Source organism: Ambystoma mexicanum, chromosome 6p (genome assembly GCF_040938575.1).
Source record: "Ambystoma mexicanum isolate Mex_15411 chromosome 6p, UKY_AmexF1_1, whole genome shotgun sequence".
In the NCBI taxonomy this organism is placed as follows: Eukaryota; Metazoa; Chordata; class Amphibia; order Caudata; family Ambystomatidae; genus Ambystoma; species Ambystoma mexicanum.
The window spans coordinates 383,616,340-383,633,982 of NC_090935.1; positions in this window are offsets into that span (position 1 = coordinate 383,616,340).

Consider the following 17,643-nt stretch of genomic DNA (forward strand, 5'->3'; position numbering starts at 1 on the left):
ACAGCAGAGAGACACGGGGCATGACCGGGGGGTAGGGGGAAAACAGCATGGAGACACAGGGCATGAGCGGGGGGTGGGGAGGTAACAGGAGAGAGACACGGGGCATGAGCGGGGGGTGGGGGCAACAGGAGAGAGGCACGGGGCATGAGAGGGTGGTGGGGGTAACAGGAGAGAGACACGGGGCATGAGAGGGGGGTGGGGGTTAACAGGATGGAGACACAGGGCATGAGAGGGGGATGGGGGTAACAGGAGAGAGACAGGGCATGAGTGGGGGTGGGGGGCAACAGCAGAGAGACACGGGGCATGAGCGGAGGGTGGGGGGCAACAGCAGGGAGACACGGGGCATGAGCGGGGGATGGGGGTAACAGGAGAGAGACAGGGGGCATGAGCGGAGGTGGGGGCAACAGGAGAGAGACACGGGGCATGAGCGGGGGGTGGGGGGTAACAGGAGAGAGACACGAGGCATGAGCGGGGGGTGGGGGGTAACAGGAGAGAGACACGAGGCATGAGCGGGGGGTGGGGGCAACAGCAGGGAGACATGGGGCATGAGCGGGGGGTGGGGGGCAACAGGAGAGAGACACAGGGCATGAGAGGGTGGTGGGGGTAACAGGAGAGAGACACGGGGCATGAGAGGGCGGTGGGGGTTAACAGGATGGAGACACGAGGCATGAGCGGGGTTGGGGGCAACAGCAGGGAGACATGGGGCATGAGCGGGGGGTGGGGGGACCACGAGGGAGACACGGGTCATGAGCGGGGGGTGGGGGGTAACAGAAGAGAGACACGGGGCATGAGCGCGGGGGTGGGGGCAACAGCAGGGAGACATGGGGGTGGGCGGCAACAGGAGAGAGACACGGGGCATGAGCAGGGGGTGGGGGACAACAGAGGGAGACACGGGGCATGACTGGGGGGTGGGGGGCAACAGCAGGGAGACACGAGGCATGACCTGGGGGTGGGGGGTAACAGGAGAGAGACACAGGGCATGAGCGGGGGGTGGGGGGCAACAGCAGGGAGACACGGGGCATGAGCGGGTGTAGGGGAACACGAGGGAGACACGGGCATGAGCGGGGGGTGGGGGGTAACAGGAGAGAGACACGGGGCATGAGCAGGGGTTGGGGCAACAGCAAGGAGACACGGGGCATGAGCGGGGGGTGAGGGGTAACAGGAGAGAGACACGGGGCATGAGTGGGGATGGGGGCAAAAGCAGGGAGACACAGGGCATGAGCGGGGGGTGGGGGGGTAACAGGAGAGAGACACGGGGCATGAGCAGGGGGTGGGGGCAACAGGAGGGAGACACGGGGCGGGGGGCAACAGCAGGGAAACACGGGGCATGAGCAGGGGGTGGGGGGACCACGAGGGAGACACGGGTCATGAGCGGGGGGTGGGGGGTAACAGAAGAGAGACACGGGGCATGAGCGTTGGGTGGGGGGCAACAGCAGGGAGACACGGGGCATGAGCGGGGGTGGGGGTAACAGGAGAGAGACACAGGGCATGAGAGGGGGGTGGGGGTAACAGGAGAGAGACACGGGGCATGACCGGGGGTGGGGGGCAACAGGAGAGAGACACGGGGCATGAGTGGGGGGTGGACAACAGCTGGGAGACACGGGGCATGACCAGGTGGGGTGGGGTACAAGAGCAGGAAGACACGGGGCATGACCGGGGGGTGGGGGGCAACAGCAGAGAGACAAGGGGCATGAGCGGGGGTGGGGGACAGCAGCAGGGAGACACGGGACATGAGTGGGGGGTGGGGGACAACAACAGGGAGACACGGGGCATAAGCGGGGGGTGGGGGAACACGAGGGAGACACGGGGCATGAGCGGTGGGGTAACAGGAGAGAGACACGGGGCATGAGTGGGGGGTGGGGGGCAATAGCAGGGAGACACAGGGCATGAGCGGGGGGTAACAGGAGAGAGACACAGGGCATGAGTGGGGGGTGGGAGGCAACAGGAGAGAGACACAGGGCATGAGAGGGGGGTGGGGGATAACAGGAGAGACATGTGGCATGAGCGGGGGGTGAGGGGCAACAGCAGGGAGACACGGGGCATGACCGGGGGTAGGGGGCAACAGAAGAGAGACACGGGGCATGAGAGGGGTGTGGGGGGGTAACAGGAGAGAGACATGGGGCATGAGCAGGGTGTGGGGGTAACAGGCGACACGGGGCATGAACGGGGGTGGGGGGCAACAGCAGGGAGACGCAGGGGGTGGGGGGAACAAGAGGGAGACACGGGGCATGAGCGGGGGGTGGGGGGTAACAGGAGAGAGACACAGTGCATGAGCGGGGGGTGGGGAGTAACAGGAGAGAGACACAGGGCATGAGCGGGGGGTGGGGGGGCAACAGCAGGGTGACACGGGGCATGAGCAGGGGGTGGGGGGCAACAGCAGGGAGACACGGGGCATGAGCAGGGGGTGGGGGGCAACAGCAGGGAGACATGGGGCATGACCAGGGGTGGGGGGCAACAGGAGAGAGACACAGGGCATGAGCGGGGTGGGGGGGTAACAGGAGAGAGACACGGGGCATGAGCAGGGGGTGGGGGGCAACAGGAGAGAGACACGGGGCATGAGCGGGGGTGGGGGTAACAGGAGAGACACTGGGCATGAGCAGGGGGTGGGGGGCAACAGCAGGGAGACACAGGGCATGACCGAAGGGTGGGGGAAACAGGAGAGAGGCACGGGGCATGAGCGGGGGGTGAGGGGCAACAGCATGGAGACACGGGGCATGACCAGGACGTGGGGAGCAACAGGAGAGAGACACGGGGCATTAGAGGGGGGTGACAGGAGAGAGACATGGGGCATGAGAGGGGGGTGGGGGCAACAGGAGAGAGACACGGGGCATGAGAGGGTGGTGGGGGTAATAGGAGAGAGACACGGGCATGAGCTGGGGTTAGGAGGCAACAGCAGGGAGACACGGGGCATGACCGGGGGTGGGGGGCAACAGGAGAGAGACGCGGGGCATGAGAGGGGTGGGGGGTAACAGGAGAGAGACACGGACATGAGAGGGGGTGGGGGGCAACAGCAGGGAGACACGGGGCATGAGCGATGAGCAGGGGATGGGGGAACACGAGGGAGACACGGGCATGACAGGGGGGTGGGGGGAAAACAGCACAGAGACACAGGGCATGAGCGGGGGGGTGGGGGGTAACAGGAGAGAGACACGGGGCATGAGCGGGGGTGGGTGGGGGGTAACAGGAGAGAGACACGGGGCATGAGAGGGGAGTGGGGGTTAACAGGAGAGAGACACGGGGCATGAGAGGGGGATGGGGGTAACAGGAGAGAGACACAGGGCATGAGCGGGGGCTGGGGGGGCAACAGCAGAGAGACACGGGGCATGAGCAGAGTGTGGGGGCAACAGCAGGGAGACACAGGGCATGAGAGGGGGTGGGGGTAACAGGAGAGAGAGACACGGCATGAGCGGGGGGTGGGGGCAACAGGAGAGACACGTGGGGCATGAGCGGGGGGTGGGAGGCAACCGCAGGGAGACACGGGGCATGAGCGGGGGGTGGGAGGCAACAGCAGGGAGACACGGGGCATGACTGGAGGGTGGGGGGTAACAGGAGAGAGACATGGGGTATGAGAGGGGATGGGGTGGTAACAGGAGAGACACACGGGGCATGAGAGGGGGATGGGGCGCAACAGCAGGGAGGCACGGGGCATGACCGGGGGTGGGGGGCAACAGGAGAGAGACACGGTGCATGAGAGGGTTTTGGGGGGTAACAGGAGAGAGACACGGGGCATGAGCAGGGGGTGGGGGGCAACAGCAGGGTGACAAGGGGCATGAGCAGGGGGTGGGGGGCAACAGCAGGGAGACACGGGGCATGAGCAGGGGGGTAACAGGGGAGAGACACGGGGCATGAGCGGGGAGTGGGGGGCAACAGCCGGGAGACACGGGGCATGACCGGGGCTGGGGGGCAACAGGAGAGAGACACGGGGCATGAGAAGGGAGTGGGGGTATCAGGAGAGAGACACGGTCATGAGAGGGGTGGGGGGTAACAGGAGAGAGACCAGGGGCATGAGAGGGGGGTGGGGGGTAACAGGAGAGAGACACGGGGCATGAGAGGGGGGTGGGGGACAACAGAGGGAGACACGGGGCATGACCGGGGGGGTGGGGGGCAACAGCAGGGAGACACGAGGCATGACCTGAGGGTGGGGGGTAACCGGAGAGACACACAGGGCATGAGCCGGGGGTGGGGGGCAACAGGAGAGAGACACGGGGCATGAGCAGGGGGTGGGGGCAACAGCAGGGAGACACGGGGCATGAGCGGGGGTAGGGGAACACGAGGGAGACACGGGCATGGGCGGGGGCTGGGGGGTAACAGGAGAGAGACACGGGGCATGAGCGGGGGTTGGGGCAACAGCAAGGAGACTCGGGGCATGAGCGGGGGGTGGGGGGTAACAGGAGAGAGACACGGGGCATGGATGGGGGCAACAGCAGGGAGACACAGGGCATGAGCGGGGGGTGGGGGGGGGTAACAGAAGAGGCACGGGGCATGAGCGGTGGGTGGGGGCAACAGCAGGGAGACACGGGGCATGAGCGGGGGTGGGGGTAACAGGAGAGAGACACAGGGCATGAGAGGGGGGTGGGGGTAACAGGAGAGAGACACGGGGCATGAGCGGGGGGTGGGGGGCAAGAGGAGAGAGACAGGGCATGAGAGTGGGGTGGGGGACAATAGCAGGGAGACACGGGGCATGAGCGGGGGTGGGGGTAACAGGAGAGAGACACGGGGCATGAATGGGGATGGGGGGCAACAGCAGGGAGACACAGGGCATGAGCGGGGGGTGGGGGGTAACAGGAGAGAGACACGGGGCATGAGCAGGGGGTGGGGGGCAACAGGAGGGAGACACGGGACGGGGGGCAACAGCAGGGAGACACGGGGCATGAGCAGGGGGTGGGAGGACCACGAGGGAGACACAGGTCATGAGCGGGGGGTGGGGGGTAACAGAAGAGACACGGGGCATGAGCGGTGGGTGGGGGGCAACAGCAGAGAGACACAGGGCATGAGAGGGGGGTGGAGGTAACAGGAGAGAGACACGGGGCATGAGCGGGGGGTGGGGGCAACAGGAGAGAGACACAGGGCATTAGAGAGGGGTGGGGGACAACAGCAGGGAGACACGGGGCATGAGCGGGGGTGGGGGTAACAGGAGAGAGACACGGCATGAGCGGGGGGTGGGGGCAACAGGAGAGACACGTGGGGCATGAGCGGGGGGTGGGATGCAACCACAGGGAGACACGGGGCATGAGCGGGGGGTGGGAGGCAACAGCAGGGAGACACGGGGCATGACTGGAGGGTGGGGGGTAACAGGAGAGAGACATGGGGTATGAGAGGGGGTGGGGTGGTAACAGGAGAGAGACACGGGGCATGAGAGGGGGGTGGGGGGCAACAGCAGGGAGACACGGGGCATGAGCAGGGGGTGGGGGCAACAGGAGAGAGAAACGAGGCATGAGAGGGGGGTGGGGGGTAACAGGAGAGAGACACGGTGCATGAGAGGGGGTTGGGGGGTAACAGGAGAGAGACACGGGGCATGAGCAGGGGGTGGGGGGCAACAGCAGGGTGACAAGGGGCATGAGCAGGGGGTGGGGGGGCAACAGCAGGGAGACACGGGGCATGAGCAGGGGGGTAACAGGGGAGAGACACGGGGCATGAGCGGGGGGTGGGGGGCAACAGCCGGGAGACACGGGGCATGACCGGGGCTGGGGGGCAACAGGAGAGAGACACGGGGCATGAGAAGGGAGTGGGGGTATCAGGAGAGAGACACAGTCATGAGAGGGGTGGGGGGTAACAGGAGAGAGACCAGGGGCATGAGAGGGGGGTGGGGGGTAACAGGAGAGAGACACGGGGCATGAGAGGGGGTGGGGGGGTAACGAGAGTGACACAGGGCATGAGCGGGGGGTGGAGGGCAACAACAGAGACACGGGTCATGATCAGAGGGTGGGGGGCAACAGCAGGGAGACACGGGGCATGAGCAGGGGGTGGGGGGGGCAACAGCAGGGAGACACGGGGCATGACCGGGGCTGGGGGGCAACAGGAGAGAGACACGGGGCATGAGAAGGGAGTGGGGGTATCAGGAGAGAGACACGGTCATGAGAGGGGTGGGGGGTAACAGGAGAGAGACCAGGGGCATGAGAGGGGGGTGGGGGGTAACAGGAGAGAGACTAGGGGCATGAGAGGGGTGGTGGGGGGGTAACAGGAGAGAGACAAGGGGCATGAGCGGGGGTGGGGGCAACAGGAGAGAGACACGGGGCATGAGCGGGGGTGAGGGGTAACAGGAGAGAGACACGGGGCATGAGCAGGGGGTGGGGGCAACAGGAGAGAGACACGGGGCATGAGCAGGGGGTGGGGGGTAACAGGAGAGAGACACTAGGCATGAGTTTGGGGTGGGAGGCAACAGCAGGGAGACACGGGGGATGACCGGAGGGGTGGGGGGCAACAGGAGAGAGACACGGGGCATGAGCGGGGGTGGGGGGCAACAGCAGAGAGACACGGGGCATGAGCGGGGGTGGGGGCAACAGCACGGAGACACAGGGCATGACCAGTGCGTGGGGAGCAACAGGAGAGAGACACGGGGCATGAGAGGGGGTGGGGGGTAACAGGAGAGAGACACAGGGCATGAGCAGGGGTTGGGGGCAACAGCAGGGAGACACGGGGCATGACCGGGGGTGGGAGGCAACAGGAGAGAGACGCGGGGCATGAGAGGGGGGGTAACAGGAGAGAGACACGGACATGTGAGGGGGTGGGGGGCAACAGCAGGGAGACACGGGGCATGAGCGATGAGCGGGGGATGGGGGAACACGAGGGAGACAGGGCATGAGAGGGGGGTGGGGGGTAACAGGAGAGAGACAGTGCATGAGCAGGGAGTGGGGGGGCAACAGCAGGGAGACACGGGGCATGAGCGGGGGGTGGGGAGCAACAGCAGGGAGACACGGGGCATTACCGGGGGGTAGGGGGAAAACAGCATGGAGACACGGGGCATGACCGGGGGGTAGGGGGAAAACAGCATGGAGACACGGGGCATGACCGGGGGGTAGGGGGAAAACAGCATGGAGACACGGGGCATGAGCGGGGGGGGTGCAACAGCAGGGAGACACGGGGCATGACCGGGGGTGGGAGGCAACAGGAGAGAGACGCGGGGCATGAGAGGGGGTTGGGGGGCAACAGCAGGGAGACACGGGGCATGACCGGGGGTGGGAGGCAACAGGAGAGAGACGCGGGGCATGAGAGAGGTGGGGGTAACAGGAGAGAGACACAGACATGTGAGGGGGTGGGGGGCAACAGCAGGGAGACACGGGGCATGAGCGATGAGCGGGGGATGGGGGAATACGAGGGAGACAAAGGGCATGAGAGGGGGGTGGGGGGTAACAGGAGAGAGACAGTGCATGAGTGGGGGGCAACAGCAGGGAGACACGGGGCATGAGCGGGGGTGGGGAGCAACAGCAGGGAGACACGGGGCATGACCGGGGGGTAGGGGGAAAACAGCATGGAGACACGGGGCATGACCGGGGGGTAGGGGGAAAACAGCATGGAGACACAGGGCATGAGCGGGGGGTGGGGAGGTAACAGGAGAGAGACACGGGGCATGAGCGGGGGGTGGGGGCAACAGCAGGGAGACATAGGGCATGAGCGGGAGGGTGGGGGCAACAGGAGAGAGACACGGGGGAAGAGAGGGTGGTGGGGGTAACAGGAGAGAGACACGGGGCATGAGAGGGGGGTGGGGGTTAACAGGATGGAGACACGGGGCATGAGAGGGGGGTGGGGGTTAACAGGATGGAGACACGGGGCATGAGAGGGGGATGGGGGTAACAGGAGAGAGACAGGGCATGAGTGGGGGGTGGGGGGCAACAGCAGAGAGACACGGGGCATGAGCGGAGGGTGGGGGGAAACAGCAGGGAGACACGGGGCATGAGAGGGGGTGGGGGTAACAGGAGAGAGACAGGGGGCATGAGCGGGGGGTGGGGGCAACAGGAGAGAGACGCGGGGCATGAGCGGGGGGTTTGGGGTAACAGGAGAGAGACACGAGGCATGAGCGGGGGGTGGGGGGCAACAGGAGTGAGACACGGGGCATGAGCGGGGGGTGGGGGGTAACAGGAGAGAGAAACGGGCATGACCGGGGGTGGGGGGCAACAGCAGGGAGACACGGGGCATGACCGGGGGGTGGGGGGCAACAGGAGAGAAACACGGGGCTTGAGAGAGGGGTGGGGGGCAACAGGAGAGAGACACGGGGCATGAGAGGGGGATGGGGGGGAACAGGAGAGAGACACGGGGCATGAGCTGGGGGTGGGGGGCAACAGCAGGGAGACACGGGGCATGAGCGGAGGGTTGGGGCAACAGCAGTGAGACACGGGGCATGAGCGGGGGGTGGGGGAACACGAGGGAGACACGGGGCATGAGCGGGGGGTGGGGGCAACAGGATAGAGACACGGGGCATGAGCGGGGGGTGGGGGACAACAGCAGGGAGACACGGGGCATGAGCGGAGGGTGGGGGCAACAGCAGTGAGACACGGGGCATGAGCGGGGGGTGGGGGGAACACGAGGGAGACACGGGGCATGAGCAGGGGGGTGGGGGAAACATGAGGGAGACACGGGGCATGAGCGGGGGGTGGAGGGTAACCGGAGAGACACACGGGGCATGAGCGCGGGGGTGGGGGCAACAGCAGGGAGACACTGGGCATGAGCGGAGGGTGGGGGCAACAGCAGTGAGACACGGGGCATGAGCGGGGGGTGGGGGGAACACGAGGGAGACACGGGGCATGAGCGGAGGAAGGGGGCAACAGCAGTGAGACACGGGGCATGAGCGGGGGGTGGAGGGTAACCGGAGAGACACACGGGGCATGAGCGCGGGGGTGGGGGCAACAGCAGGGAGACACGGGGCGGGGGTGGGGGGCAACAGGAGAGAGACACGGGGCATGAGCAGGGGGTGGGGGACAACAGAGGGAGACACGGGGCATGACCGGGGGGTGGGGGGCAACAGCAGGGAGACACGAGGCATGACCTGGGGGTGGGGGGTAACAGGAGAGAGAGACAGGGCATGAGCGGGGGGTGGGGGGCAACAGGAGAGAGACACGGGGCATGAGCAGAGGGTGGGGGGCAACAGCAGGGAGACACGCGGCATGAGCGGGGGGTAGGGGAACACGAGAGAGACACGGGCATGAGAGGGGGGGTAACAGGAGAGAGACACGGGGCATGAGTGGGGATAGGGGGCAACAGCAGGGAGACACAGGGCATGAGTGGGGGGTGGGGGGGTAACAGGAGAGAGACACGGGGCATGAGCAGGGGGTGGGGGGCAACAGGAGGGAGACACAGGGTGGGGGGCAACAGCAGGGAGACACGGGGCATGAGCAGGGGGTGGGGGGACCACGAGGGAGACACGGGTCATGAGCGGGGGGTGGGGGTTAACAGAAGAGAGACACGGGGCATGAGCGGTGGGTGGGGGGCAACAGCAGGGAGACACGGGGCATGAGCGGGGGTGGGGGTAACAGGAGAGAGACACAGGGTATGAGAGGGGGTGGGGGTAACAGGAGAGCGACACGGGGCATGAGCGGGGGTGGGGGGCAACAGCAGGGAGACACGGGACATGAGTGGGGGGTGGGGGCCAACAACAGGGAGACACGGGGCATAAGCGGGGGGAGGGGGAACACAAGGGAGACACGGGGCATGAGCGGTGGGGGTAACAGGAGAGAGACACGGGGCATGAGTGGGGGGTGGGGGGCAACAGCAGGGAGACACAGGGCATGAGCGGGGGTAACAGGAGAGAGACACAGGGCATGAGTGGGGGGTGGGGGGCAACAGGAGAGAGACACGGGGCATGAGAGGGGGGTGGGGGATAACAGGAGAGAGACACGTGGCATGAGCGGGGGGTGAGGGGCAACAGCAGGGAGACACGGGGCATGACCGGGGGTAGAGGGCAACAGAAGAGAGACACGGGGCATGAGAGGGGTGTGGGGGGGAACAGGAGAGAGACATGGGGCATGAGCAGGGTGTGGGGGTAACAGGAGACACGGGGCATGAACGGGGGATGGGGGGCAACAGCAGGGAGACGCAGGGGGTGGGGGGAACAAGAGGGAGAGACGGGGCATGAGCGGGGGGTGGGGGGTAACAGGAGAGAGACACGGTGCATGAGCGGGGTGTGGGGGGTGGGGAATAACAGGAGAGAGACACAGGGCATGAGCGGGGGTGGGGGGGCAACAGCAGGGTGACACGGGGCATGAGCAGGGGGTAGGGGGCAACAGCAGGGAGACACGGGGCATGAGCAGGGGGTGGGGGGCAACAGCAGGGAGACATGGGGCATGACCAGGGGTGGGGGGCAACAGGAGAGAGACACAGGGCATGTGAAGGGGGTGCGGGGTACCAGGAGAAAGACACGGGGCATGAGAGAGGGGTGGGGGGTAACAGGAGAGAGACACGGGGCATGAGAGGGGGTGGGGGGTAACAGGAGAGAGACACGGGGCATGAGAGGGGGTGGGGGTAACGAGAGAGACACGGGGCATGAGCGGGGGGTGGGGGCAACAGCAGGGAGACACAGGGCATGAGAGGGGGGTGGGGGGTAACAGGAGAGAGACATGGGGCATGAATGGGGGTGGGGGCAACAGGAGAGAGACACTGGGCATAAGCGGGGTGGTGGGTAACAGGAGAGAGACACGGGGCATGAGCAGGGGGTGGGGGGCAACAGGAGAGAGACACGGGGCATGAGCGGGGGGTGGGGGTAACAGGAGAGACACTGGGCATGAGCAGGGGGTGGGGGGCAACAGCAGGGAGACACAGGGCATGACCGGAGGGTGGGGGAAACAGGAGAGAGGCACGGGGCATGAGCGGGGGGTGGGGGGCAACAGCAGGGAGACATAGGGCATGACCAGGACGTGGGGAGCAACAGGAGAGAGACACAGGGCATGAGAGGGGGGTGACAGGAGAGAGACATGGGGCATGAGCGGGGGTTAGAAGGCAACAGCAGGGAGACACGGGGCATGACCGGGGGTGGGGGGCAACAGGAGAGAGACGCGGGGCATGAGAGGGGTCGGGGGTAACAGGAGAGAGACACGGACATGAGAGGGGGTGGGGGGCAACAGCAGGGAGACACAGGGCATGAGCCATGAGCAGGGGATGGGGGAACACGAGGGAGACACGGGCATGACCGGGGGGTGGGGGGAAAACAGCACAGAGACACGGGGCATGAGCAGGGGGGTGGGGGGTAACAGGAGAGAGTCACGGGGCATGAGCGGGGGGGCGGGGGGTAACAGGAGAGAGACACGGGGCATGAGAGGGGAGTGGGGGTTAACAGGAGAGAGACACGGGGCATGAGAGGGGGATGGGGGTAACAGGAGAGAGACACAGGGCATGTGCGGGGGCTGGGGGGCAACAGCAGAGAGACACGGGGCATGAGCGGAGTGTGGGGGGCAACAGCAGGGAGACACGGGGCATGAGAGGGGGTGGGGGTAACAGGAGAGAGACACACGGCATGAGCAGGGTGTGGGGCAACAGGAGAGACACGTGGGGCATGAGCGGGGTGTGGGAGGCAACTGCAGGGAGATACGGGGCATGAGCGGGGGTGGGAGGCAACAGCAGGGAGACACGGGGCATGACTGGAGGGTGGGGGTAACAGGAGAGAGACATGGGGTATGAGAGGGGGTGGGGTGGTAACAGGCGAGAGACACGGGGCATGAGAGGGGGGTGGGGGGCAACAGCAGGGAGACACGGGGCATGACCGGGGGGTAGGGGGAAAACAGCATGGAGACACGGGGCATGACCGGGGGGTAGGGGGAAAACAGCATGGAGACAGGGGGCATGACCGGGGGGTAGGGGGAAAACAGCATGGAGACACGGGGCATGACCGGGGGGTAGGGGGAAAACAGCATGGAGACACGGGGCATGACCGGGGGGTAGGGGGAAAACAGCATGGAGATACGGGGCATGAGCATGACCGGGGGTGGGAGGCAACAGGAGAGAGACGCGGGGCATGAGAGGGGTGGGGGGTAACAGGAGAGAGACACAGGGCATGAGGGGCATGAGCGGGGGTTGGGGGGCAACAGCAGGGAGACACGGGGCATGACCGGGGGTGGGAGGCAACAGGAGAGAGACGCGGGGGCATGAGAGGGGTGGGGGTAACAGGAGAGAGACACAGACATGTGAGGGGGTGGGGGGGCAACAGCAGGGAGACACGGGGCATGAGCATGACCGGGGGTGGGGGGTAACAGGAGAGAGACAGTGCATGAGCAGGGAGTGGGGGTCAACAGCAGGGAGACACGAGGCATGACCTGGGGGTGGGGGGTAACAGGAGAGAGACACAGGGCATGAGCGGGGGGTGGGGGGCAACAGGAGAGAGACACGGGGCATGAGCGGGGGGTGGGGGGCAACAGCAGGGACACACGGGGCATGACCGGGGGTGGGGGGCAACAGGAGAGAGACACGGGGCATGAGCGGGGGGTGGGGGACAACAGCAGGGAGACACGGGGCATGACCGGGGGGGTGGGGGACAACAGCAGGGAGAAACGGGGCATGACCGGGGGTGGGGGGCAACAGCAGAGAGACAAGGGGCATGAGCGGGGGTGGGGGGCAACAGCAGGGAGACACGGGACATGAGTGGGGGCTGGGGGCCAACAACAGGGAGACACGGGGCATAAGTGTAACGCTCACCTGATTCTCGCAGAGGCGCCGGTCTTGACTGGGCGACTACCGTATCTTCAAAGGTGATGTGTAGCACCCGGTTGGCTCTTTGGGCTGGACCTCTGTGCACTGTATGCCTGACGTGTAGAGTAAGATGTCTGCAGATAGAAAATATGGGGTTAATGAACTGGGGTTATTGGGGTGTCCCTATCTCTTTCCTCTTCTCCTCTCCTGTAGACCCCCAAAGGTTAACGCTCTCACCTTAGGTAAGTGAATGCCGAGCTCTCCATCTGCCTCGGGGCAGGGTGCTGTAACCAGTTTCTTCACTGGATAGGTAGCGCAGGCCTCTTGACTTCAGAGGACTGCTGTCCGTCGTTTACTGCACGAACGGTAAGTTTCGAGTCATTCAAATGTCTTTAAAGTCTTTAGTAATGATGTCTCTTGTTTTGCAGGGTTCCGGCGATGGCGGATGACGGGCTGAAGTGAGTTGAAGATGGAGCCCGTGTGATGAATAGAAGCGCCTGGAAGCACGTAAGTAAGCGCTTGTTGCCTGCTTCACTATGCGCTCTAACTGTCTTTTTATTTTGCAGGTACGAGTTCGGAGCGGCTGCAGGGTGCCGGAGTACCCACTGGATTAGATGTGGAAAGGAGTAATGGCACGTGAGTATTAAAGTTCCCCAATGTCTTTAAACGCACCTTGTTTTGTCTTTCAGATGCGGGATGCAGCGCCGAAGGCCTCCGGAGCGTACGAAGAGTAGGTAAGCCTTTGCCTTTCAGATGCCGAAATGCTAACCTGTTCTTTCTTGTCTTTATAGGTGTTGCTGAAGACTGGATTCAGGATGGTAAGCCTTTGCCTTTCAGATGCCGGAATGCTAACCTGTTCTTTCTTGTCTTTATAGGTGTTGCTGAAGACTGGATTCAGGATGGTAAGCCTTTTTCCTTAGGCCCAGGACCGGATGCAGAAGACACGATGAGCGTTCTGCTGCAGAGGTTGCAGAATAACGCAAAGCAAGATTCATCCACCGGGTGTGGTTTAAATAGCCTCCTGTAGTGCTTAGGTGTCTCCTTCCACAGCCACGCCTAAGTAAGAAAAGAGTTCCTGGTAAGAAAAGAGTTCCTGCCTTCCAGAAGAGTTCCAGTGTTCTGAATCTAGGGAGTGGCTCCAGCCCCACCCAACAGGAAAAGTAGTTCCAAACAGAAGAGGATCAGAGGCTCAACTGGCAGGCAAGTAAGCAGCATGGTCTGCTGAAGGTAAGTCCACCCAAGCATTATGAGCCCGGCGCTTCCAGCGCTGGGACTGGGCATATTTATGAGCCTGGTGCCACTGGCGCCAGGACTGGGTCCAAAAGGTCCCAATTGGGACTGGTTGGCACTCGGAACCTGGGTTATGGATCTGTTTCCAAGGGAGTTGGGAAAACCCTGACCTTTTGGAAGCAGAGATCATGACAATAAGCGGGGGTGGGGGAACACGAGGGAGACACGGGGCATGAGCGGTGGGGTTAACAGGAGAGAGACACGTGGCATGAGTGGGGGGCAACAGCAGGGAGACACAGGGCATGAGCGGGGGGTAACAGGGGAGAGACACAGGGCATGAGTGGGGGTGGGGGGCAACAGGAGAGAGACACGGGGCATGAGAGGGGGGTGGGGGATAACAGGAGAGAGACACGTGGCATGAGCGGGGGGTGAGGGGCAACAGCAGGGAGACACGGGGCATGACCGGGGGTAGGGGGCAACAGAAGAGAGACACGGGGCATGAGAGGGGTGTGGGGGGGAACAGGAGAGAGACATGGGGCATGAGCAGGGTGTGGGGGTAACAGGAGACACGGGGCATGAACGGGGGTGGGGGGCAACAGCAGGGAGACGCAGGGGGTGGGGGGAACAAGAGGGAGACACGGAGCATGAGCGTGGGGTGGGGGAACACGAGGGAGACACGGGGCATGAACGGTGGGTGGGGGCAACAGCAGGGAGACACGGGGCATGAGCGGGGGTGGGGGTAACAGGAGAGAGACACGGGGTATGAGAGGGGGGTGGGGGTAACAGGAGAGAGACACGGGGCATGAGCGGGGGTGGGGGCAACAGCAGGGAGACACGGGGCATGACCGGGGGGTGGGGGGCAACAGGAGAGAGACACGGGGCATGAGCAGGGGGTGGGGGTAACAGGAGAGAGACACGGGGCATGAGCGGGGGTGGGGGACAACAGCAGGGAGACACGGGGCATGACCGGGGGGTGGGGGACAACAGCAGGGAGAAACGGGGCATGACCGGGGGCGGGGGGCAACAGCAGAGAGACACGGGGCATGACCGAGGGTGGGGGGCAACAGCAGGGAGACACGGGACATGAGTGGGGGCCAACAACAGGGAGACACGGGGCATAAGCAGGGGTGGGGGAACAGGAGAGAGACACAGGGCATGAGTGGGGTTTGGGGGGTAACAGGAGAGAGACACGGGGCATGAGCAGGGGGTGGGGGGCAACAGCAGGGAGACACGGGGCATGAGCAGGGGGTGGGGGGCAACAGCAGGGAGACACGGGGCATGACCGGGGGTGGAGGGCAACAGCAGGGAGACACGGAGGATGTGGGGCAACAGGAGAGAGACATGGGCATGAGCGGGGGTGGGGGCAACAGGAGGGAGACACGGGGCATGAACAGGGTTGGGGGGAAAAAGGTGGGAGACTTGGGGCATGAGCGGGGGTGGGGGGAACAGGGGAGATATGGGGCATGAGCGGGGGGAACACGAGGGAGACACAGGGAATGAGCGGGGGTGGGGGGAATTGGAGGGAGACACGGGGCATGAGCGGGGGGTGGGGGGTAACAGGAGAGAGACACAGGGCATGAGCGGGGGTGGGGGGCAACAGGAGAGAGACACGGGGCATGAGCAGGGGGTGGGGGAACACGAGGGAGACACGGGGCTTGAGCGGGGGTTGGGGCAACAGCAAGGAGACACGGGGCATGAGCGGGGGGTGGGGGGTAACAGGAGAGAGACACGGGGCAAGAGTGGGGGTGGTGGGCAACAGCAGGGAGACACAGGGCATGAGCGGGGGGTGGGGGGTAACAGGAGAGAGACACGGGGCATGAGCAGGGGGTGGGGGCAACAGGAGGGAGACACGGGGTGGGGGCAACAGCAGGGAGACACGGGGCATGAGCAGGGGGTGGGGGAACCACGAGGGAGACACGGGTCTTGAGCGGGGGGTGGGGGGTAACAGAAGAGAGACACGGGGCATGAGCGGTGGGTGGGGGCAACAGCAGGGAGACACGGGGCATGAGCGGGGGTGGGGGTAACAGGAGAGAGACACGGGGCATGAGAGGGGGATGGGGGTAACAGGAGAGAGACACGGGGCATGAGCGGGGGTGGGGGCAACAGCAGGGAGACACGGGGCATGACCGGGGGGTGGGGGGCAACAGGAGAGAGACACGGGGCATGAGCGGGGGGTGGGGGACAACAGCAGGGAGACACGGGGCATGACCGGGGGGGTGGGGGACAACAGCAGGGAGACACGGGGCATGACCGGGGGCGGGGGGCAACAGCAGAGAGACACGGGGCATGACCGGGGGTGGGGGGCAACAGCAGGGGGACACGGGACATGAGTGGGGGCCAACAACAGGGAGACACGGGGCATAAGCAGGGGTGGGGGAACACGAGGGAGACACGGGGCATGAGCGGTGGGGGTAACAGGAGAGAGACACGGGGCATGAGTGGGGGGTGGGGGGCAACAGCAGGGAGACACAGGGCATGAGAGGGGGGTGGGGGATAACAGGACAGACACACGTGGCATGAGCGGTGGGGGTAACAGGAGAGAGACACAGGGCATGAGTGGGGGGTGGGGGGTAACAGGAGAGAGACACGGGGCATGAGCAGGGGGTGGGGGGCAACAGCAGGGAGACACGGGGCATGACCGGGGGTGGAGGGCAACAGCAGGGAGACACGGAGGATGTGGGGCAACAGGAGAGAGACATGGGCATGAGCGGGGGTGGGGGCAACAGGAGGGAGACACGGGGCATGAGCGGGGGGTGGGGGGAACACGAGGGAGAGACGGGGCATGAACAAGGTTGGGGGGGGAAAAGGTGGGAGACTTGGGGCATGAGCGGGGGTGGGGGGAACAGGGGAGATACGGGGCATGAGCGGGGGGAACACGAGGGAGACACAGGGAATGAGCGGGGGTGGTGGGAATAGGAGGGAGACACGGGGCATGAGCGGGGGGTGAGGGGTAACAGGAGAGAGAGACAGGGCATGAGCGGGGGTGGGGGGCAACAGGAGAGAGACACGGGGCATGAGCAGGGGGTGGGGGAACACGAGGGAGACACGGGGCATGAGCGGGGGTTGGGGCAACAGCAAGGAGACACGGGGCATGAGCGGGGGGTGGGGGGTAACAGGAGAGAGACACGGGGCAAGAGTGGGGGTGGGGGGCAACAGCAGAGACACACAGGGCATGAGCGGGGGGTGGGGGGGTAACAGGAGAGAGACACGGGGCATGAGCAGGGGGTGGGGGCAACAGGAGGGAGACACGGGGCGGGGGGCAACAGCAGGGAGACACGGGGCTTGAGCAGGGGGTGGGGGGACCACGAGGGAGACACGGGGCATGAGCGGTGGGTGGGGGCAACAGCAGGGAGACACGGGGCATGAGCGGGGGTAGGGGTAACAGGAGAGAGACATGGGGCATGAGAGGGGGTGGGGGTAACAGGAGAGAGACACGGGGCATGAGCGGGGGTGGGGGCAACAGCAGGGAGACACGGGGCATGACCGGGGGGTGGGGGGCAACAGGAGAGAGACACGGGGCATGAGCGGGGGGTGGGGGACAACAGCAGGGAGACACGGGGCATGACCGGGGGGGTGGGGGACAACAGCAGGGAGACACGGGGCATGACCGGGGGCGGGGGGCAACAGCAGAGAGACACAGGGCATGACCGGGGGTGTGGGGCAACAGCAGGGAGACACGGGACATGAGTGGGGGCCAACAACAGGGAGACACGGGGCATAAGCAGGGGTGGGGGAACACGAGGGAGACACGGGGCATGAGCGGTGGGGGTAACAGGAGAGAGACACGGGGCATGAGTGGGGGGT